A 25,647-nucleotide genomic window follows, 5' to 3' on the forward strand; every position below is an offset into this window, starting at 1 on the left:
AGCTGGGCGGGTGGTGGTGAAGTAACCGGCGGTGAAGCGGATGGCTAACTCCTTTGCTGAGATGAACCCGCAAGGCGACGAGGACACTACCTCTATATATGACTCATCTCTCCACACTCATAGCAACTCTCAGGTGTTGGATATGGGGACTGAAGGGAACCCCTAGGGCCGGAATGACTAGCTGATGCACCTGACATAGAAGAGCCCTGAACTGATAGAGCACGGGACGAACTATGAGCTGAAAGGCACTAAGTGATGACTGGCCCTGATGACAACTGTGAGAACCATGACCCGATGATGCCCCACGATAACCTGGGCGAGCTGGCTGAGCATGCCTGAATGGACAGCCTCTGTCGTGCTAAAACTGACCTCTCGAAGGAGCACCACTATAACTACCAGATCCTCAAGGCCTCTTGGGCTCCCTCTCCTCTTGCTCCTAGCAATGAACAGGCTCAATCTCACGGGAAATATCCACAACCACCTTGAAAGTAGCACCAGTCACCCTCTCCCTAGTCATAAAAATACGAAGCTGATAAGTGAGGCCATCAACAAACCGCATAATTCTCTCTCTATCTGTCGGAACCGACCAAATAGCATGAGCTAACTCCGAGAACCTCATCTCACACTACGTCACAACCATCCCTCCCTGATGCAACCACTCAAACTACCTCCGCGGCTCCTCTCAGTGAGACTGCGGCACATACTTCTTTAGAAAGAGAACGGAGAACTGCTGCCAAGTAAGGGGTGCTGCACCAACAGGCCTACGCCTCTCAAAAGCCTCCCACCGAGTGAAAGCAGCTCTAGAAAACTGATAAGTAGTGAAAGCGACCTCGCTGGTCTCCAGAATACCCGTTGTACGAAGCATCCTCTAACACTTATCCAAGAAACCCTAGGTATCCTCGCCGTCTGCACCACTAAAGGTCGGAGGCTGAAGTCTACCAAACCTCTCCAACCTATGATACTAGTCCTCTGGTATGGCAAGAACTACATAGTCCTGAGCAGATGCAACCGGCTGGGCTGGATGTTCCCCTGGTGTCTGAAGTCCCTGCACGACCTGCTCAGGTATGCGAGCGAGGTGAGTCTGAGTGCCTCTCCTGGCTTGAGAAGTAGCTGTGGCGATAGTAACTGAGACCGCCTGAGCTAGGCTAGTGCAAACTGATAGAATCTGAGCCAAGGCCTCCAGAAGACCCGAAATCACAATGGGCACAACTGGTGCCTGAGCTGGTGCTGTTGGAGCATCCTCAATTGAGACATGATCCTGAACTGGGGCGGTTGGTGGATCTGTAGGTGTTGCCCTAGCTGCTGTGTGGCCCACACCTCTACCCCTACCGTGACCACAACTTCATCCTCGGCCTCTAATGGCCACAGTTGATGGTACTGATGGTCGTCCATCTTGACCAGTAGCGCGTGTCCTCACCATCTGTGAGAGAATAGAATAATAGAAGTTTAGTACTTGGACCAACAAATTCGCACGATAAAAAGTTCAAGAATATGAAGTTTATTCTAAAGGTTCTGCATCCTCTCGAGGATAAATACAGACGTCTCTATACCGATCCGTGAGACTCTACTAAACTTGCTCATGACTCGTGAGACCTATGTAACCTAGGCTCTGATACCAACTTGTCACGACCCTAAACCCAGACCCAGTCGTGATGGTGCCTCTCGTGAAGACAAGGCCAGCCGACACATTCCCATTTCAATTTTAAGCAATTTAAAATAATAATCATTAAGTCTTAAACATCAAGATAATAATAATTCCAAAATGATAAGCAGTGAAAGTTACAGTTTGCGAAAATAAAACCCAACACAGCCTGATACTGGGGTATCACCAGTTATAGCGGCCCATTTCCACAATAGGTCATGATGGCGCCCAACACCATTGCCAAGCAAGCCAACACGGAAATATAAATAAGTTCTTATTTTACTTTTACCAAAATAATTGCAGCAATTTCTTAAGTTAAAGTTTAAAACAAGTAATAGCCAGTAATGTACCAAAATAACTATACAAATTTCCAAAAAAATAGTCTACTAATATGTGTGCCAAGACCTGGTGTCACAAGTTGTGGGCAACTAGTAGAATATACAAAAGAATAATTCTATCTTACTGTCCGAAATAGAATAGACAACAAAAATAAATAAAGAGACTCCATCAAGCTGCTGAACGGCACAGGAAAGGAGTAGCTCACCGTGGAGGTCTCGGAATGTGCTCAGGGATGCACACCTGACTGATAGCCAGATGTACCTGCCTCAGACCTGTACAATAGGTATAGAAGTGTAGTATGAGTACATAAACAATATGTACCCAGTAAGTATCTTGTCTAATCTCGAAGAAGTAGAGACGAGAAGTCGACTTGACACTTACTAGGGTCAAATAATATGAGAGATGAATTATCCTGAGCATGGATATAACAAATAATTAGCAGTATATAGCAAGAACTAACAGGCCCTCTCCTAGATAATGTCAAAGCTGGCAACTTCCACTCCAAGACAAACAATAAGCTCAAGTCATAGAAAAATATTGAGTAAAACATGCGCAAGTAGTGCCAAGGTCGTACGGCCCAATCCAACATAAAAGTAAATTGTGCACTATCGAGGGTCGAACGGCACGAACCATAGATGCATCTATTACCCCGCTCACGAATTAACCATGAGATGCGGTCAAATGTAATTAAACACAGCAACAAGAAAAACAAGAACATATAACTAGGGAGCAATTACTCACTGATGTATCAACTTTTCTTTAAAAAGGCCAAGAAAGATCATGTTCCTCTTAACTAGTCTCATTTATCATAATCACCATGATTTAAGCAATCCAAATTAAACATAGAGTTGCAAGAATACCACATAAAGCATGTTTTTGGGTCCTAAACTATCCGGACTTAGCATAATAGTAGCTACGCACGGACTTTCGTCACCTAGTGCGTACGTAGCCCCCGCATTTAATGGCAAATTATTAGATTACATCACTTATGGGGACAATTCCCTCTTACAAGGTTAGATAGGAGACTCACCTCGCTCCAAAATGCACCTCCAATACTAAGAATGAGCCCGAACTCTCAATTTGGACCCGAATGATCCAAAACTAGTTAAATGAGGTAGGAACTAGTCAATACAAGCTCACAAGATCGCATTCTAACTATTTAAGCAAACCCTACCCTTAAACACAAATATGTCGTTTCTCTCATTTGCGACATATTGCTCGCATTTGCGAGCCAGACTTCGCATTTGCGAAGCCTGCAGACCTGATCATACCAGCTAAAAACCTGCAATTTCCTAAGTTAAAATTCCACTCCGTGGCCTATCCAAAACTCACCCGAGCCCTCGGGGCTCCAAACCAAACATGCACACCAACCTAAAAACATCATACGGACTTTCTTGTGCATTCAAATCACCAAAATAACATCAACAACTATGAATTTAGCCTCAAAATCATGAAATCACATAAGAACATCAAATTTTCCAATTTTCTCAAATAATGTCTGATTCGCGTCATTTCAAGTCTGTTTCTTACCAAATTTTACATACTAAACTTAAATCACATATAAGACTTGTATTGGGTACCAAAACTAGAATATGGGCCCGATACCATCAAATTTCAAACACATTTCATTTCCAAAAAACTTATAAATATTCCAGAAAATAATTTTCTTTAAAAATTTATTTCTCGGGCTTGGGACCTCAAAATTCAATTCCGGGCATACGCCCAAGTCCCATATTTTCCTACGGACCCTCAGGGACCGTCAAATCACGGGTCCGGGTTCGTTTACATAAAATATTGACCGAAGTCAACTTAAATTCATTTAAAGGCAAAATTTATCATTTTTCACAGGTTTTCACATAATGGTCTTTCGGCTACGCGTCCGGAGATAGAAAGAGGTTTTTAAGGCCTCGAAATAGAGAATTTATTTCTAAAATAAGTGAGGACCTTTTGGTTCATCACATCCTCCACCTTTAAAACAATCGTTCGACCTCGAACAGACATAAGAAGGAAGTAACTGAGTCGGGGAAAAGATGAGGATAACGGCTCTACATATCGGACTTGAACTCCCAGGTCGATGCCTCAGTAGGCTGGCCTCTCCACTAAACACGAACAGAAGGGAAACTCTTCGATCTCAATTGACGAATCTGCTAGTCTAGAATAGCTACCAGCTCCTCCTCATAGGACAAGTCCTTGTCCAACTGGACAGTGCTGAAATCTAACACGTGGGATGGATCGTCGTGATACTTCTGAAGCATGGACACATGAAATATTGGATGCACGGCTGATAAGCTCGGTGGCAACGCAAGTCTATAAGCCACCTCTCCTACTCGATCAAGAATCTCAAATGGGCCAATGAACCTAGGGCTAAGCTTGCCCTTTTTTTTCGAAATCTCATCACGCCCTTCATAGGCAACACCCGAAGTAATACCCTCTCACCGACCATGAATGCCAAATAACGAACCTTGCGGTCGGCATAACACGTATGCCTGGACTAAGCTGTAAGAAGCGTATCCTGAATGATCGTGACCTTGTCCAAGGCATCCTGTACTAGATCTGTACCCAACAACCAAGCCTCTCCCGGCTCAAACCATCCAACCGGCGACCGACACCGCCTACCATACAAAGCCTCATAAGGAGCCATCTGGATACTCAACTAGTAGCTGTTGTTGTAGGCAAACTCAGCTAAAGGCAAAAACTGATCCCACGAGCCTCCAAAGTCAATGACATAAGCTCAGAGCATATCTTCCAAAATCTGAATAGTCCGCTCGGACTGCCCGTCCATCTGAGGATGAAACGCTGTGCTCAACTCCACCCATGTGCCCAACTCTCGCTGAACTGCTCTCCAGAAATATGAGGTAAACTGCATACCTCGGTCCGAAATGATAGACACGGGCACACCATGAAGACGAACAATCACTAGGATATAGATCTCAACTAACCTCTCGGATGAATAGGAGATTGCCACAGGAATGAAATGTGCTAACTTGGTTAGCTTATGAACAATAACCCACACTACATCGAACTTCCTCTGAGTCCGTAGGAGTCTAACAACGAAGTCCATAGTGATATGCTCCCACTTCCACTTAGGAATCTCAATCTTCTGGAACAAACCACCAGGCCTTTGATGCTCGTACTTAACCTGCTGACAATTCAAACACTGAGCCACATATGCAACAATATCCTTTTTCATTCTCCTTCACCAATAATGTTGTCGTAAATCCTGATACATCTTCGCGGCGCCCGGACGAATAGAGTACCAGGAACTATGGGCCTTCTCTAAAATCTTCTCCCGGAGCCCATCCATATTTGGCACACAAACTCGACCCTACAGCCTCAAAACTCCATCATCACCAATGGTCACATCTCTAGCATCATCGGGTTGAACTCTGTCCTTAAGGACAAGCAAATACGGATCATCATACTGGCATTCTTTGATGCGATCATATAAGGAAGACCAAGAAATCACACAAGCCATTACCCTGCTGGGCTCCGAAATATCTGACCTCACGAACCTATTGGCCAAGGCTTGAACATCAACTGCAACAGGTTTCTCCCCAACTGGAACATATGCCAAACTCTCCAAACTCGCCGCCTTTTGGCTCAAAGCATCGGCCACCACATTGGCCTTCCCCATATGGTATAATATAGTGATGACATAATCCTTAAGCAACTCCAACCACCTCCGCTGCCTCAAATTAAGATCCTTCTGCTTGAACAAGTGTTGGAGACTACGATGATCAGTAAACACCTCACAAGACACACCATACAAGTAATGCCTCCAAATCTTCAACGCGTGAACTATGGTAGCCAACTCCAAATCATGAACGGTGTAGTTTCTCTTACGGGGCTTCAACTGACAAGAAGCATAAGCAATAACTCTACCTTTCTGCATCAATACACAACCAATACCAACTCTCGAAGCATCACAATACACGGTACATGAACCTGAAGCTGATGGCAAAACTAACACTGGAGTTGTGGTCAAGGCTGACTTGAGCTTCTGAAAGCTCTCCTGACACTCATCCGACCATATAAATGAAGCACCCTTCTGAGTCTACTTGGTCAAGGGAGATGCGATAGATGAGAATCCCTGAACCAACTAGCAATAATAACCCACCAAACCAAGAAAGTTTCGAATCTCTATGGCTGAGGATGGTCTGGGACAACTCTAAACCGACTCTACCTTCTTCGGATCAACTTGAATACCCTCACTGGACACTGCGTGCCCCAAGAAAGCCACTGAACTAAGCCAAAACTCACACTTGGAGAATTTTGCATAAAGTTTATCCTCCCTCAATCTCTACAACCCAACTTTCAAATGCTCTACATGCTCCTCTGGACTACACGAATACACCAGAATATCATCAATGAAGACTACGACAAACGAGTCGAGATAAGGTCGGAACACGCTGTTCATCAAATGCATGAACGCTGCTGGGGCATTGGTCAGCCCGAAAGACATCACCAAGAACTCAGAATGACCATATCGGGTCCTTAAAGTCATCTTAAGAATATTCGAGTCCCTGATCTTCAACTGGTGATAACCCGAACGGAGATCAATCTTAGAAAACACTCTTGCTCCTTGAAGTTATTCGAATAAGTCATCAATGTGAGGCAAAGGATACTTGTTCTTAACTGTTACTTTGTTTAATTGCCTATAATCAATGCACATTCTCATAGTGCCATCTTTCTTCTTCACAAATAGAACCGGCGCACCCCAAGGTGACACACTAGGTCGAATGAACCCCTTATCCACGAGCTCCTAAAACTACTCCTTTAACTCCTTCAACTCCGCTGGTGCCATATGATACGGCAAAATAGAAATGGGCTGAGTGCCCGGCACTAGGTTAATACCAAAATCAATATCCATGTCTTGTTGCATGCCCGACAGGTCTGCAGGAAACACATCGGGAAAATCCCTCACAATTGGAAGAGAATAAATATTGGGAGTCTATGTACTAACATCTCTCACAAAGGCTAGATACAAAAGACAACCCTTCCCAACCATATGCTGGGCCTTCAAGAATGAGATTACCCTACTGGGAACATAGTCAGTCACACCTCACCACTCAATCTGTGGCACACCAGTATAGCCTATGTGACTGCCTTGGCATGACAGTCCAGAATAACACGACACGGAGATAGCCAATCCATGCCCAAAATGACATCGAAATCCACCATACACAATAATAAAAGATTCACTCGGGTCTCTAGTCCCCCAATAGTCACCACACACGACCGGGATTGTGTATGATGACAGAGGCATCTCTGTGGCAGACTGAAATAATACTTATAATAATAGCATCAAAAGTAATAGCATCGGGTCTAGCTGGAAGTACATAGAAACGGGACGGACCGCCACCTGATCGACCTCCCCCTCTAGGGTGACCCCTAGCTGATTGACCTCTACCCCTATCTAGCTGGGCGGGTGGTGGTGAAGTAACCGGCGGTGAAGCGGATGGCTAACTCCTTTGTTGAGATGAACCCGCAAGGCGACAAGGACACTACCTCCATATATGACTCATCTCTCCACACTCATAGCAACTCTCAGGTGTTGGATATGGGGACTGAAGGGAACCCCTAGCGCCGGAATGACTAGCTGATGCACCTAACATAGAAGAGCCCTGAACTGATGGAGCACGGGACGAACTATGAGCTGAAAGGCACTAAGTGATGACTGGCCCTGATGACAACTGTGAGAACCATGACCCGATGATGCCCCACGATAACCTGGGCGAGCTGGCTGAGCATGCCTGAATGGACAGCCTCTGTCGTGCTAAAACTGACCTCTCGAAGGAGCACCACTATAACTACCTGATCCTCAAGGCCTCTTGACCTCCCTCTCCTCTTGCTCCTAGCAATGAACAGGCTCAATCTCACGGGAAATATCCACAACCACCTTGAAAGTAGCACCAGTCACCCTCTCCCTAGTCATAAAAATACGAAGCTGATAAGTGAGGCCATCAACAAACCGCATAATTCTCTCTCTATCTGTCGGAACCGACCAAATAGCATGAGCTAACTCCGAGAACCTCATCTCACACTACGTCACAGCCATCCCTCCCTGACGCAACCACTCAAACTACCTCCGCGGCTCCTCTCAGTGAGACTGCGGCACATACTTCTTCAGAAAGAGAACGGAGAACTGCTGCCAAGTAAGGGGTGCTGCACCAACAGGCCTACGCCTCTCAAAAGCCTCCCACCGAGTGAAAGCAGCTCTAGAAAACTGATAAGTAGTGAAAGCGACCTCGCTGGTCTCCAGAATACCCGTTGTACGAAGCATCCTCTAACACTTATCCAAGAAACCCTAGGTATCCTCGCCGTCTGCACCACTAAAGATCGGAGGCTGAAGTCTACCAAACCTCTCCAACCTATGCTACTAGTCCTCTGGTATGGCAAGAACTACATAGTCCTGAGTAGATGCAACCGGCTGGGCTGGATGTTCCCCTGGTGTCTGAAGTCCCTGCACGACCTGCTCAGGTATGCGAGCGAGGTGAGTCTGAGTGCCTCTCCCGGCTTGAGAAGTAGTTGTTGCTATAGTAACTGAGACCGCCTGAGCTAGGCTAGTGCAAACTGATAGAATCTGAGCCAAGACCTCCAGAAGACCCGAAATCACAATGGGCACAACTGGTGCCTGAGCTGGTGCTGTTGGAGCATCCTCAATTGAGACATGATCCTGAACTGGGGCGGTTGGTGGATCTGTAGGTGTTGCCCTAGCTGCTGTGTGGCCCACACCTCTACCCCTACCGTGACCACGACTTCATCCTCGGCCTCTAATGGCCACAGTTGGTGGTACTGATGGTCGTCTATCTTGACCAATAGCGCGTGTCCTCACCATCTGTGAGAGAATAGAATAATAGAAGTTTAGTACTTGGACCAACAAATTCGCACGATAAAAAGTTCAAGAATATGAAGTTTATTCTAAAGGTTCTGCATCCTCTCGAGGATAAATACAGACGTCTCTATACCGATCTGTGAGACTCTACTAAACTTGCTCATGACTCGTGAGACCTATGTAACCTAGGCTCTGATACCAACTTGTCACGACCCTAAACCCAGACCCAGTCGTGATGGTGCCTCTCGTGAAGACAAGGCCAGCCGACACATTCCCATTTCAATTTTAAGCAATTTAAAATAATAATCATTAAGTCTTAAACATCAAGATAATAATAATCCCAAAATGATAAGCAGTGAAAGTTACAGTTTGCAAAAATAAAACCCAACACAGCCTGATACTGGGGTATCACCAGTTATAGCGGCCCATTTCCACAATAGGTCATGATGGCGCCCAACACCATTGCCAAGCAAGCCAACACGGAAATATAAATAAGTTCTTATTTTACTTTTACCAAAATAATTGCAGCAATTTCTTAAGTTAAAGTTTAAAACAAGTAATAGCCAGTAATGTACCAAAATAACTATACAAATTTCCAAAAAAATAGTCTACTAATATGTGTGCCAAGACCTGGTATCACAAGTTGTGGGCAACTAGTAGAATATACAAAAGAATAATTCTATCTTACTGTCCGAAATAGAATAGACAACAAAAATAAATAAAGAGACTCCATCAAGCTGCTGAACGGCACAGGAAAGGAGTAGCTCACCGTGGAGGTCTCGGAATGTGCTCAGGGATGCACACCTGACTGATAGCCAGATGTACCTGCCTCAGACCTGTACAATAGGTATAGAAGTGTAGTATGAGTACATAAACAATATGTACCCAGTAAGTATCTTGTCTAATCTCGAAGAAGTAGAGACGAGAAGTCGACTTGACACTTACTAGGGTCAAATAATATGAGAGATGAATTATCCTGAGCATGGATATAACAAATAATTAGCAGTATATAGCAAGAACTAACAGGCCCTCTCCTAGATAATGTCAAAGCTGGCAACTTCCACTCCAAGACAAACAATAAGCTCAAGTCATAGAAAAATATTGAGTAAAACATGCGCAAGTAGTGCCAAGGTCGTACGGCCCAATCCAACATAAAAGTAAATTGTGCACTATCGAGGGTCGAACGGCACGAACCATAGATGCATCTATTACCCCGCTCACGAATTAACCATGAGATGCGGTCAAATGTAATTAAACACAGCAACAAGAAAAACAAGAACATATAACTAGGGAGCAATTACTCACTGATGTATCAACTTTTCTTTAAAAAGGCCAAGAAAGATCATGTTCCTCTTAACTAGTCTCATTTATCATAATCACCATGATTTAAGCAATCCAAATTAAACATAGAGTTGCAAGAATACCACATAAAGCATGTTTGGGTCCTAAACTACCTGGACTTAGCATAATAGTAGCTACGCACGGACTTTCGTCACCTAGTGCGTACGTAGCCCCCGCATTTAATGGCAAATTATTAGATTACATCACTTATGGGGACAATTCCCTCTTACAAGGTTAGATAGGAGACTCACCTCGCTCCAAAATGCACCTCCAATACTAAGAATGAGCCTGAACTCTCAATTTGGACCCGAATGATCCAAAACTAGTTAAATGAGGTAGGAACTAGTCAATACAAGCTCACAAGATCGCATTCTAACTATTTAAGCAAACCCTACCCTTAAACACAAGTTTCCTAAAATCGACCCCGAGCCCTTGTGCCCGGATTCCGAAATTTTTCAAAGAAAGTTGTTCTTCATAATCAAAGGATCAATAATATATGATTTCTAATTCATTTCATAATAAATTTCGTGGTCAAATCTAACTTTTCTCAAAACCCTAGGTTTTTCTCTAACCCCATGATTTTACCTTAATCCTAGTATTTAATCTATCTAAGACACAAGTATTAAATTAGGAATAGGTGGGATAAACTTACCTCAAGATGCTAGGGGGAAGTCTTCTCTCAAAAGCTCCAAAATCGCCCAATGGAGGGGTGAAAAGTGGAAAAAATAACTTAGAACCCGTATTAAATGACGCTCACTGCTTCAGTGATTTCCGCATCTATGGTCCCACTTCTGCGAGGAAGAGACCGCATCTGCGGAATTGTCCAGGCGGGCTGGGACCGCTTCTGCGGTCTTGAAGCCACTTCTGTGCAGCTGCTTCTGCGGTTTTGGGCCTGACCTGCCTTGGCCGCATCTACAAGAGGACGACCACTTCTGCGGTCTCGCACCTGCGGCTGACCAACTGTAAGTGCGGTTATGACAGAAACAAGATGCTTTAGTTATTCTCCACTTTTCCAACTTTACTCGAGCCTCGTCCGTTTGACACACGAGGCTCCCGGGCCCCGCTCGAACATATCAACAAGTCTGAAATCATGAAACGGACCCGTTCGAACCTTCGGAACACCCAAAATAAGCTAAATCTACGAATCACCCCCTAAAACTAATTGAATCAAACTTATGAACTTCAAGTTCTTAAATTCACTTCTAACGTGATGAAACGTACTTATACTACTCGGATCGACACCAAATTTTGTGGGCAGGTCTTGAATTTGGACCTGTATTGGGCTCCGAAACCAACCTACGAGCCCGATAACAACATGATCAATCATTATTTAGTTTCTTTAAATCCTTAGAATTTCAGTTTAAAAATTTCTAATAAAAATTCATTACTCGGGCTAGGGACCTCGGAATTCGATTCTGGGCATATGCCCAGGTCCCATATTTTCCTACGGACCCTCCGGGACAGTCAAAACACGAATCCAGATCCGTTTGCTAAAAATGTTGACCAAAGTCACCTTAGCCTTTTAAGAAAATCTTAAGGAATCAAATGAGCATATTTCAACCCAAATTCTTCCAAATTTCGAACCAACCATCCCTGCAGGTCATAAATTAATTAAAGCAGGCGCGTGAATTTTTATTTAGGGGGACGGGGTTCTAAAAAGCAAAACGACCAGTCAGATAGTTACATTCTCCGCCTCTTAAACAAACTTTTGTCCTTGATCAGACATAGAAAAGTACCTGAGGTGATGAACAAATGTGGGCATTTGCTCCGCATGTCCTCCTCGGACTCCCAGGTCGCCTCCTCGACTGATTCGCCCCTCCACTAGACCTTCACTACTGAAATCCTCTTGGATCTTAACTGGCAATCCTACCTATCAATAATGGCAAATGGCTCCTCCTCATAGCTTAGACTCTCATCCAGCTAAATAGTGCTGAAGTCTAACACATGGGACAAGTCGGCATGATACCTCCGAAGCATAGACATGTGAAAAACTAGGTGAATTCCCGATAAACTGGGGGTAAAGCAAGCTCGTAAGCAACCTCCCAACTCGTCTCAACACCTCAAATGGGCCAACAAATCTTGGGCTCAGCTTGACCTTCTTCCCGAACCTCATAACACCCTTCATTGGCGAGACTTTCAAGAGGACCTTCTTGCCAACCATTAATGATACCTCATGCGCCTTCTGATCCGCATAACACTTCTATCTGGACTGAGCAGTGCGAAGCCTCTCCTGGATCAACTTTACCTTGTCCAAGGTATCTTTCACCAAATCTGTACCGTATAACTTAGCCTCACCAGGCTCAAACCACCCGATAGGAGAATGACACCGCCGACCGTATAAAGCCTAAAATGGAGCCATCTCAATGCTGGACTGATAGTTGTTGTTGTAAGCAAACTTTACTAAAGGCAAGAACTGATCCCACTGCCCTCCAAAGTCAATGACACATGCTCTGAGCATGTCCTCCAAAATCTGAATTGTTCGCTCCGACTGCCTGTCGATCTGAGGATGAAATGTTGTGCTAAGCTCTACACGGGTCCCTAACTCATTCTACATGGCTCTCCAGAATTGGGAAGTGAACTGAGGGCCTATATCGGATATGATGGAAACGGGCACACCGTGCAACCTGACTATCTCCCGAATGTAAATCTAGGACAATCTCTCTAAAGTGTAAGTAGTCACAACCGGAATAAAGTGTACCGACTTGGTCAATCTGTCAACAATGACCCATACTACATCAGACTTCCGCAATGTCCGGGGTAATCCAACTACGAAGTCCATAGTAATGTGCTCCCACTTCCACTCTAGTATAGGCATATGCTAAAACAATCCACCCGGCCTCTAGTGCTCATACTTAACCTGCTGGTAATTAAAACACTTAGCCACATACTCCACTATGTCCTTTTTCATTCTCCGACACTAATAATGCTTCCTCAAGTCACGATACATCTTCGTCGCACCCGGATGAATGGAATACCGCAAACTGTGGGCCTCCTCTAGTATCCTCTCCCTTAGACTATCAACATGAGGAACACATAGGTGACCCTGGAGTCGCCAAACATCATCCATGTCAATAGAAACCTCCTAGGCGCTGACCTAAAGCACTGTTTCTATGAGAACCGCCAAATGTGGATCATCGAACTGTCGGGCCTTAATCTGCCCCAATAATGAAGACTGAGCAACAACGCATGCAAGAACTTGGCTAGGCTCTGAAATATCCAACCTCACAAGTCTGTTAGCCAAGGACTGAATGTCCTAAGCTAGTGGTCTCTCCTCTACTGGAATGAATGTCAATCGACCCATACTCTCTGCTTTCCTGCTTAAGGCATCCGCGACCACATTTGCCTTACCTAGATGATAAAGAATGGTGATGTCATAATCCTTCAGCAACTCAAGCCATCTACACTGCCTCAAATTAAGATCCCTCTGCTTGAACAAGTGCTTCAAGTTGCGATAATCAGTATAAACCTCACATGATACCCCGTACATATAATGCCTCCATATCTTAAGAGCATGAACAATCGCATCCAACTCCAAATCGTGCATGTCACACTTCCTTTTTACATTACCCGAAGGTAGCACAAGGGAGTTTTTCCACTTTAAGTGACAATCGAAACGGGATTATTTATTTAAAATTCAGAGTCGCCACTTAGGATAATTTATGGTGTCCCAAGTCACCGGTTTAGAATCCCGAATCGAGGAAAGATTGACTATGTTCTATAGTTCGCGAACACAGAAATTCGAGTAAGGAATTCTGTTAACCCGAGAGAAGGTGTTAGGCATTCCCGAGTTCCGTGGTTCTAGCACGGTCACTCAACTGTTATTATTGGCCTATTATTCTGATTTTAATACATGTTTAAACCTATGTGCATTTTAACTTTTGAAAACCGCTTTTACTCATTTAAAGAATTAATTCAAGGTTATTTAAAACATATCGCAATCCACGCCACATGAAATGCACCTGTGGTTCACGACACGTTCTATTTAACCTTGTTAAGAATTGAAATTGGGTCACATGAAATGTACACCCGAATTCAATAATTAAAAGAAAATTAATTTAAAGAACGCACCTAAAGCAACTACGAAGGTTCAAATTAATAATACGTTTGCGAGGGACATGGAAAATTCAAAGGATCCAAATAAAGGCTGATATATATTGAAGACATCAGATATTAATGCACCCACATAGCATTTGCTTACATACAACTTAAGTGCGAAGCCCTTAATTAGTCACGTCAAAGATGTAATGCAATAAATAGTGCTCCTCTTCCATTAAATTCGACAAGGCTGAAATTTGGATTTCTCCCAATAATATTAAGTTGCTCATTACCAGAAAATCCAATAATGGATGCCATATAGTTTGTCAATTAAGAGCAGAAAAATCTAGTCATTTAACTACCACCAAATGCTTAAATAATACCTGTTGCACTATCGTTCAAGGAGTATTCAAGAACCATATATATGACACACAAAAAAGGAATCCAAATGTCTGAATATCAATAATAAAAATTTATAATGTGAAGAACCCAATATCTGATGATTCAAGAACATTTCAATAAACAAACAAAAACACATATATTCAACCCATTATGAAGAGAACCTGACTCGTAAATGAACCAAAAGTGAAAGAAAATTGACCTTAATATGGCACGTTTCTTTCCCTGTTTTCTGCCGATTCGGACTCAAACAAAGACCGGCGAACAAGATCTCGACAAGTCCTAATGTCGCACCTCGCCGAACTCAACTGGCACTTTGATGAAACTCAAGGATGGCGTTTGCGCTATTTTTAATGCAAATTTCGATCTGATTTATGAGTTGTTTTGTGGCGGTTTTTGGCTGGTGTTTTGGGGGTGAAAGAGCTGAGTTTTTGAGTTCTTACATGGCTGACACTATGGAGGAAAAAAGAAAAAAATGGTGATTGAGGATGAGGAAGAAGAGAAGAAGAAGACGTTGAAGGGGTGGGGTGTGGTCTACTATGTATTGTGCTTGGTTGAAGGAGAAACCATGGCTGATGTTGTGTCCAAGAGAGAACAACGGGGTCCTGTTTTGCGGCGCAACTTTGTCGGTATATGCCTTCTTGTTTTCCACTTTTTGATTTTTTTAAGCATTAATTTATAGGTAGAGTCTAGCTTTAGGTGTATTTTTGTGTATTTTGCCCATTAGTCCCTAGGTCTTTTGTGTTAAGTCCTTAGGATCTTCTTTATTTATTTTTTTGTTCCAAAGAAGAGTCTAGAAGGGTCCCTAGGCTTAATGGACTAATCCGAATTGGGCCAAGAATTGGGTTCTAAAACTCTTAAAATTATGATCCAACACCTTAATTGACTCATTTTAAAGTAAGATAAAAATACTACCCCATGCAAAAGCTAACATGAAACTATTATATATTTTTTATTTTCAAAATTATATAAAGATGAAAATATGGTTCTATTCTTGTATTATTATTTTATTTTATATACTAAAATATTTTTTTGTAATTTTCATTTTTCTTGTAATAAAATAAAGTAAAAGAGTAAAAATGAGTTGAAATAGCTATATTAGGCCTAAATTAAATATTTTACGCTAAAATATAAAAATATTGGGGAGGATCAAAAATCACATGTCTACAGTTGCCCCTCTTTGACTGGAAACGCGAAGAGTTTTCAGACAAAGAATGACTAGACAGGTCTTTTGACCCGACCCTTATTTGGAGGGACTAAAACTAAGAGAAAAGGGGAATGTGACCGAGCCCTGGTATCTGAGCTGCCTACATATCCTTGGCTATAAAGGAATCAGGCCACGTGTAGATCAGAGATGAGTGAGATGACAGAGTATGCCGAGGTGGAGAGCCGGTCGAGGTGCCGTTCCGCTGAGGTTTCGTTTTGCGGTCCCGTTATTACATCAAAATCAAAATTCAAAAAGACTAACTAACCCTATCAGTTATGAGTTACAAGATTCTTATCTATGAGTCTTCTGAAGCTTGATCATGAGTCTTGGTTGGTTCTTCATGCGGACCCTGATCTGAATCTTGATGCTTGTTAGCTGCAGGTGTTGGTTCAATCTTTTTAGCTTTTCGGATCAAAACCGGGCATGCAGTGCTTGTGACCATGGCCATGTCTTGAGCAGCTCACATCTTTCATTAACTTCTGCATTTGGATTCACTTCTTGTCTTTCTTTTTATTTTATTTTTGCTTTTTTTTTTGGATTGTGACTAACTTTTGTTGATCATCTCGGACTACTGACTCGCATTCTTGACGCGAGCTTCTTTTATTGCTGACCTGAGTTGCATTCTGAATTGAATTCTCTTATTTTCCAGGCGGGCGCCTGATTGCTGAACTTGAATCGTCTTCTTTTGTTACTTGACACTATTTTCCCTTGCACCTTGAACCATTTTCCCTTGAAACTTGAATTGTCTTCCTTCGAAACTGCTTTCCCTTGAAACTCGAGTTGTCTTCCCTCGAACTGCTTTCCCTTGAAACTTGAGTTGTCTTCCTTCGAAATTGTTTTCCCTTGAAACTCGAGTTGTCTTCCCTTGTTCTCCAGGTGGGTGCCTGATTACAACAAAATAGATAAAACAAAAGAAATTTTTTCTGCCCCAGTTTGCACTAGGAAGATTTGTGAGTTGTTAGCAAAATTGTAAACCACTCGTACTATTGATGCAATGATGGGAGTAAACTAAAAATAGACTAGGAAAACTATAAACTAAGCTTGACTAAAGTAAAAACTGACCCTATTCTCCAGGCGGGGCCCCCTGATTTCAGGAAAACTAAACATTGATAATCTTAAAAAAACTAAAAAATGAATCCCCTTTTTTTCAAATCCAGACTTCCCTTTTTTTTCAAAATATCTTAGGAGAAAATTCGTCAGACTAGGTTTTCTATCTTAGGAGAAAGATTCATTAGACAAAGACGTTAATCCTAGGAGAAAATTCACCAGACTAGGTCCTTTTTCTCTTCTTTTTTTTTTGTTTTTTTTTGTATTTTAGGAAAAAGATTCATCCGACTAAGATTTCTATCCTATGAGAAAATTCATCAGACTAGGTTTTGTATATTATGAGAAAAATTCATCAGACTAAGACATCTATCGTAGGAGAAAGTTCATCAGACTAGGTCTTCTATCTTAGGAGAAAAATTCATCAGACTAAGATTTTGATCCTAGGAGAAAAGTCATCATACTAGGTCTTATAATTTATTATCTTAGGATAAAGATTCATAGACTAAGATTTTGATCCTAGGAGAAAATTCATCAGACTAGGTCCTCTATCTTAGGAGAAAAGTTCATCAGACAAAGATTGTGATCTTAGGAGAAAGTTCATCAGACTAGGTTCATTTTCTTCTTCTTCTTTTTGGTATCTTAGGAGAAAGATTCATCCGACTAAGACGTTTATCCTAGGAGAAAGTTCTTCAGACTAGGTTTTCATATCTGAGGAGAAAGATTCATCAGACTAAGATTTCTATCCTAGGAGAAAATTCATCACACTAGGTCTCTTTTCTTATCTTAGGAGAAAGAGTCATTAGACTAAGATTTTGATCGGGAGGAAGATCATCAAACTAGGTCTTCTATCTTAGGAGAAAGATTCATCAGACTAAGACATTTATTTTTTGTATCTTAGGAGAAAACTTCATCAGACTAAGATGTTTATCCTAGGAGAAAGTTCATCAGACTAGGTTTTCTATCTTAGGAGAAAGATTCATCAGACTAAGACTTTTTATCCTAGGAGGAAAAAATGTGAAGATCAATGGCAAGATTTTATGCACAATAGCAAGACAAATAAATGCAAAGATTTGAGAAACTTTCCTTTGTCGGCTCCTCTCGTCTTTCCTTTTTCTTCTCTTTTTTTGTTTTTTTTTTCTTTTTCATTTTTTTTTTCTTTTTGAATCACTTTCCTTGCACCGCTTTGTTCCTATTTCATACAAACAAAAAATTTGTCAGTTTTGAAAATGGTGGTCGGTTTGTGGCCTTAAGTCTTGGGCAGCTTGGCTTCTGCTCAATCAGCTTGAGTCGGCTTCAAGAGATTTTTGCTCTGCATCAACCCTAATAGTTTCACACCTAGTATCATTTGTGCTTGCGGCTCAATCAGCCTTATCCCAATTGGAGATCGTTTCTTAGATGACCTTTCTGATATCTTGAATGACTTCCTGCTTTTGAGCAATTTATCTGTCAGAGAGAATCACAAGTTATCTTTGCTTATGCCAAATAGGCTGACAAGAGTCTTTTGGGGGAGCCTTTGCATGAATCCTTAAGGCACGTTGACAGTAACAACCGAGTGTACTGGCCAAATTTACTTTGTGCAACTGAAAAGATGGTAGCAGATTTTGAAATCTTTTCTTGCTTGTTTTGACAAGGACTGACTCAGAGGGAAGGACACAATGCTATAAAGAAACAATATTAACAAGAAATGCCCCATGTTGGAAGGATAGAAGGAAGAGTTTTTTTCCAATAACTAGCCTTAATGGTCATGACATGCATTTTGTACTCAACGGCCTAATCTATCAGACTAATTCAATCTTCCCTTTTGACATTCTTATGAGCTTTGAAGTCGGGCTTGTTCATGCCAATTTTTTGCATCAGCTTCGCGACTCACTTTCGACTAGTGGTGCCCCGAGGGGTTTTCACCAATAAGTCTCTCTCATTTATTCATCTTTGCTTACCATCGTCTTACAGTGCCCATGAGGGTTTTCACTAGTAAGACTCTCTCATTTTTCTTTTTTTTATCTTTTCTATTTCTTACTTTTTGTAAGTAACTTGACAGTGTTATATGTCGTGTGACAACCATTGCTCATTGCATGCTTCTCTTGGCATTCTTGAAGGCATATAGGGAGGTCTTTATTTGGACGGTTTTGGATAGGGTTGGAAAGAAAGGTCGGCATGAAGGCTCAAAGTAAACTCAAAATGAGGGGTTGTGGACTTACAACTCTTGGAATCAACTCTTTCAAAAATGAAATAAAATCTTTGTTCCAGTTTCGGATGCTGGGGATTTTTTGATTTTTCTAATTTTTTTTCTTTTCTTCTAAATTCTTACTTGGTTGGACCGAACCGTGAGGCTGCCTACGTATCCTTGTTTTTTAAGAAATCAGGTCAAACGTAGTTCAAACATCTGACCTAACTATTTTTTTCATCTTTCTTTCTGTTTCACTTTTTCTTTTCTTTTTTCTCTTTTTTTTCTTTTCTTTTTTTTTCTTTTTTTTTTGTTTGCCCCAGCTTCTATTGTTTAGGGCATGGACCTTTGAAAATTTTTTTCTTCTTTTTTTTCTGAACTTTCTAAGAATTGCCCCAGTTTGTACTCTTGGGACATGGATTTTTTTTCTTTTTTTGACTCTAAACTTGATTCCAAAAGAGGGTAGTCAAAGAAAACAATACCTGCTCAAAAGGGGTAGCGAAGGATATAAAGTGTTTGGGTAGCAGAAAAAGGGCCTCCCAACCTTGAGAACGTCAAACATGGTATATTTTCGCGATCACAACATTGAAAAACATGTCTGTCTTCTTGGTGTGACGTGGTCACAAGACATTTTTCATCCCTTAATGGAAAACTTTCCAACTAACTTCAATTGATTAAACACCCTCAAGCCCATTCTTCACAATGATTTGAAGGTGAATTTTACTCGACCTTAGTTCCAAAGTATTCCAACTCTTTATTCATCCTCAAAAGTACTTTTTTTAGGTATCGAATTCCAGATTAAATCAATTACTAAGATCTAGCCAAAATTTCCGCATGCATGTCATGTCATTAGAACTAGCGAGAAAAGAACTAGGAATAGAATGACACAAAAGGACAAACTGTATTTTATTGAGTAAAGGATGAAAGGGTTTTACAACTAAACAAGCAACCTAAAATACGAGTTACAACCCTAAAATAACCCGAATAATGAAAATAGCAACAGAACAGACATATAAGACTCACACAAATAGAATGGAGGGATAAAAGGGTTTGACTCAATAAAACAAATAAAATCTGGATCACAACCCTGAAATAACCCAGATAATAGAAAAAACATCAAAACAAGTTACCAAGTCCTAGTGAGGAGGGAATGACTTTTCAATTGCTAGGCTTGACATTTAGCCACAAATTTGTTCATCAGAATCAGCAGAGCCTTCTCCAATTTCAACATCATTAACTTCAGTTAGCAAGTTCCCGAGAGGATTCTCATACTCCATGTCACCAGGCATCATCCCCACAAAGTGTGCATCATGATGTGCAGGTAAAGGATTCTGCGCGACATTTTGGGTGTCATTATCTTGGATCACAATCAGGTTTTCCTGGATCATCCTTTCTATTTCTCTTTTTAAATCCCGACAGCTTTCAACATTGTGCCCCTGGGCATTGGAATGGTATTCACACCTTTTAGAAGGGTTAAAGCTTCTTGCACGTGGGTCCACATGATTTGGAGGAATAGGTGCAATCATGTCATAATGTTTTAACTTCTCAAATAAGCTTGCATAGGACTCTCCTATTGGTGAAAAATTATCTTTCAACCTTTGTTCCCCTTTATACCTCTGGCTTGGATGTGGGTTATAGGGCACCTAAAAATTTTGTGAAGGCTGTTGGAGATTTTGTGATGCTCGTGCTCGCCTTCTGGGGTGTTTTGGTGGCTGGACAACATACTGAGGTGGAGCGACAGAGTATTGAGGGTTCTGAGGTGGATAATACTACTAAGGGGAGTCATGCAAAACTTGAGGAGGTTGCTCATGCCTTCGAGATGTTCTCCTGGGACCTCTTCTCTACCCTGATGTCATCACGATTTCTTCAACCTTCTCATTTATGTCGCTAAAATTATCAGATTCAACCTGGACATCCTGAGTTGCGGCTTTAGAAACTGCTTGACTTATAATTTTGCCTGTCTTAAGACCATTCTCTACCATTTCTCCCATTTTGATTGCTTCCGGGAAGGATTTGCCAACTGCGGACATCATGTTTTGAAAGTAATCTGGCTCTTGCGGTAGAAGGAAGACAGTTATTAGCTCGTGGTCATCCATGGGTGGCTTAACTCGAGCTGCTTGCTCTCTCCATTTAATGGCATATTCCCTGAAACTTTCACTTGGTTTCTTCTTCAGGTTTGAAAGGGAAATGTGGTCTGGGCAATGTCGATGTTGTATTGGAACCGTTTGACAAAGGCCTGTGCCATGTCATCCCAGACATACCAGCGAGACGTGTCTTGATCCATAAACCATTCGGAGGCTACTCCCATAAGGCTTTCTGCAAAATAAGCCATCAACAATTCTTCATTTCTTCCCACACCTCTCAGTTGATTGCAATACCTTTTCAGATGGGCTACGGGATCTCCATGTCCATCATACTTTTCAAATTTGGGAGTCTTGAAACCAGGCGGCAAGTGGACATCGGGGAACATGCATAGATCTTTGAAGGCAACACTTTTTTACCTGCTAACCCTTGCATGTTTTTTAACCGTTGTTCTAAGCTTTTCACTCTTTGGGTCATTTCTTCCTGTACCATCTTTCGGGCAGGCTTCTCAATGTTTGTAGGAAGATCAAACGAGTACGAGTGGTACACAGGAGAGTGGTACTGCTCATGTTGTGTAGAAAATTGTGACTCATGACGAGGCTGTCCTTGACCACTGGCCCATGCTTGACACATTTCGATCATTTGCTGTTTCAGTATTCTATTTTTCTCAAACACATTAGACTCTTGTTGAACCCTCTGACCCTGAGTCTCTTAAGCACTTGTAACAGCTTCGATGTCAGTTATCATTTTCCTTGGATCTTATGTTTCCAGCTTACCACAAACCGACCACCTCAACTTTCTTCACAAATCAAAACAAAACATGTCAGAATTGACTCAGTCGGTCATTTTTATTATCAACATTTTTTTCACTTTTGTTTTTCTTCTTTTTATTCATTTTTTTCAATGGTTGATCGAACCTGATATGGGTTGCCTACGTATCATGTGGGAACATGAATCAGATTTTGCGTAGTTCGGGAAAATCATGAATAAAGTAAACAAACAAACTTTTTTTTTTGGATTTTGAAATTTGTTTTTTTTAGAAAGAAATACTTACAATGAAGAAGGAAAATATTTTTTAGATTTCAATTTGATTTTTTTTTAAGATTTTATTTTTTGAAAAGAAAGACGTCTAAAGAAGAGGAAAAAAAATTCTTGAATTTTAACTTTTTTTTTCTTTTTTTTCTTTGAAAATTTCGAAAGAAAAACTTCTAAAGAAGAAAGGAAATATTTTTGGACTTTTACTTTTATTTTGAATTTATGAGGGAAAGAATTCCAAAAAGAAATTATTTTTGAATCTTGAATTTTTCTTTTCAATTTTCGAAAGGTGAACTTCTAAAGAAAATGAAAATATTTTTGGTTTTTTTGAAAATTGTGGGCTCGAAGAAAGACTTTTCGAAAGAGGGAAGTAAAGAAAAATATTTTTGGATTTTTGAAAATTGAGGTCTAAAATAAAGACTTTTCTAAAGAATGAAGAAAAGAAAAATATTTTTAGATTTTTTTTTTTTAAAAAAATGGGGTCTAAAATAAAGACTTTTCTAAAGAAGGAAGTAAAGAAAAATATTTTTGGATTTTTGAAAATTGTGGGCCGGAACCGATGAGGTTTGCTTACGTATCTCACATCCGGTGAGAATCAGACCCGCGTATTTCGCCCTTTTTGACGAAACAGGGAAACATGACTTTTTGAAACCAATGGATTATTTTTCTCTTTTTTTTTTTTTGAATTTCGGGAGAGTTTCAGAAATTTCAAATACCTACCTCTCACTCTTGATTTTTTTTCTTTGATTTTCTTTTTTTTTCTATTTTCTTTTTTTCTCTCTCTCTCTCTCTTTCATTTTCTTTCCCTATTCTAGAAGCCTGTCAGCATGCAAGCCGAAACAAACAGATGCGCAAGTAGCACGTAAGATGCATCAGGATGGTCTTTTTAATTTGGGTACACCTATCCTAGACGGACCCAACCCCTGTGTTGGGTCCCCAAAGTCAAATGCACGTAATGCAAGCAAGTGTTCCTACTAGGGATCTGGCATGAGGCTGTTTATACTAGGTTTAAAAACCTGAGTGTATTGTTCTAGACCTGGCTTACCCGAGCGGACAGCTCGAGCCGAGGGGGCAGCGTACCGGGAATACAGAAGCTTCACCGGCTTTGCAACTTGTCCGAACCTCGTTCTAAAATTGGGATAAGACTCTAACAGAAAAGAAGTCACACGAAGTGCACACTTCCCAGATGATTTAGAAGACTCAGAAAAAGGAGGGTTTCGTAGCAATTTATATACAGTCCAAACATATTAAAGCGGTAAAAGAGGCATTTAGCACATTAGGCTCAACATGTAAAAATCAGATAAAACAAACCAACTATAGCAGTTATTCTAAGCTCGAATTCTTAAACCCTGAACCGAAGTTCTGGGTTTGGGTCCCCAGCAAAGTCGCCAGAGCTGTCACACCTCCTTTTTACACTACCCGAAGGTAGCACAAGGGAGTTTTTCCACTTTAAGTGACAATCGAAATGGGATTATTTATTTAAAATTCAGAGTCGCCACTTGGGATAATTTATGGTGTCCCAAGTCACCGGTTTAGAATCTTGAATCGAGGAAAGATTGACTCTGTTCTATAGTCCGCGAACACAGAAATTCGGGTAAGGAATTTTGTTAACCCGGGAGAAGGTGTTAGGCATTCCCGAGTTCCGTGGTTCTAGCACGGTCGCTCAACTGTTATTATTGGCCTATTTATCTGATTTAAAACACTTTTAAAGCCTATGTGCATTTTTACTTTAAACCGCTTTTATTTATTTTAGGAAGATTTCAAGGTTATTTAAAACATATTGCAAGCCACGCTACATGAAATGCACTCGTGGTTCACGACACGTTCTATTTAACCTTGTTAAGAATTGAAATTGGGTCACATGAAATGTACACCCGAATTCAATAATTAAAAGAAAATCAATTTAAAGAACGCGCCTAAAGCAACTACGAAGGTTCAAATTAATAAAACGTTTGTGAGGGCCATGGAAAATTCAAAGGATCCAAATAAAGGCTGATATATATTGAAGACATCAGATATTAACGCACCCACATAGCATTTGCTTACATACAACTTAAGTGCGAAGCCCTTAATTAGTCACGTCAAAGATGTAATACAATAAATAGTGCTCCTCTTCCATTGGTTAAATTCACCAAGGCTGAAATTTGGATTTCTCCAAATAATATTAAGTTGCTCATTACCAGAAAATACAATAATGGATGCCATATAGTTTTTCAATTAAGAGCAGAAACATCTAGTCATTTAACTACCACCAAATGCATAAATAATACCTGTTGCACTATCGTTCAAAGAGTATTCAAGAGCCATATATATGACACACAAAAAAGGAATCCAAATGTCGAAATATCAATAATAAATAATTATAATGTGAATAACCTAATATCTGGTGATTCAAGCACATTTCAATAAACAAACAAAAACACATATATTCAACCCATTATGAAGAGAACCTGACTCGTAAATGAACCAAAAGTGAAAGAAAATGGACCTTAATATGGCAACGTTTCTTTCCCTGTTTTCTGCCGATTCGAACTCAAACAAAGACCGGCGAACAAGATCTCGACAAGTCCTAACGTCGCACCTCGTCGAACTCAACTGGCACTTTGACGAAACTCAAGGATGGCGTTTGCGCTATTTTTAAAGCGAATTTTGATCTGATTTATGGGCTATTTTGTGGCAGATTTTGGCTGGTGTTTTGGGGGTAAAAGAGCTGAGTTTTTGAGTTCTTACATGGCTGACACTATGGAGGGAAAAAGAAAAAAAATGGTGATTGAGGATGAGGAAGAAGAGAAGAAGAAGACGTTGAAGGGGTGGGGTGTGGTCTACTTTGTATTGTGCTTGGTTGAAGGAGAAACCATGGTTGATGCTGCGTCCAAGAGAGAACGACAGGGTCTTATTTTGCGGCGCAACTTTGTCTGTATATGCCTTCTTTTTTTCACTTTTTGATTTTTTTAAGCATTAATTTATAGGTAGAGTCTAGGTTTTGGTGTATTTTTGTGTATTTTGCCCATTAGTCCCTAGGTCTTTTGTGTTAAGTACTTAGGGTCTTCTTTAATTGTTTTTTTGTTCCAAAGAAGAGTCTAGAAAGGTCCCTAGGCTTAATGGACCAATCCGAATTGGGCCAAGTTGAGTTCTAAAACTCTTAAAATTATGATCCAACACCTTAATTGACTCATTTTAAAGATAAAAATACTACCCCATGCAAAAGCTAACATGAAACTATTATATATTTTTTATTTTCAAAATTATATAAAGATGAAAATATGGTTCTATTCTTGTATTATTATTTTATTTTATTTTGAAAGATACATACTAAAATATATTTATTTTTTTTGTAATTTTCATTTTCTTGTAATAAAACAAAGTAAAAGAGTAAAAATGAGTTGAAATAGCTATATTAGGCCTAAATTAAATATTTTATGCTAAAAATATAAAAATATTGGGGAGGGTCAAAAATCACATGTCTACAGTGCACAGGATAATTCTTCTCATAGATCTTCAGCTGATGCGAAGCATATGCA

General features: G+C 40.8%; 1 long non-coding RNA gene across 1 annotated transcript; it reads right to left on the reverse strand.

Annotated features, from left to right (window-relative positions):
* Positions 1-15,730: 15,730 nt before the first annotated feature.
* Positions 15,731-25,043, reverse strand: LOC142172943 (uncharacterized). The gene is made up of 2 exons (XR_012702198.1): positions 24,615-25,043; positions 15,731-16,682 (listed from the first exon to the last, which is right to left on the reverse strand). It is a non-coding gene; the product is annotated as an uncharacterized LOC142172943 (long non-coding RNA).
* Positions 25,044-25,647: the final 604 nt, after the last annotated feature.

Source organism: Nicotiana tabacum, chromosome 18 (assembly GCF_000715075.1).
Source record: "Nicotiana tabacum cultivar K326 chromosome 18, ASM71507v2, whole genome shotgun sequence".
In the NCBI taxonomy this organism is placed as follows: Eukaryota; Viridiplantae; Streptophyta; class Magnoliopsida; order Solanales; family Solanaceae; genus Nicotiana; species Nicotiana tabacum.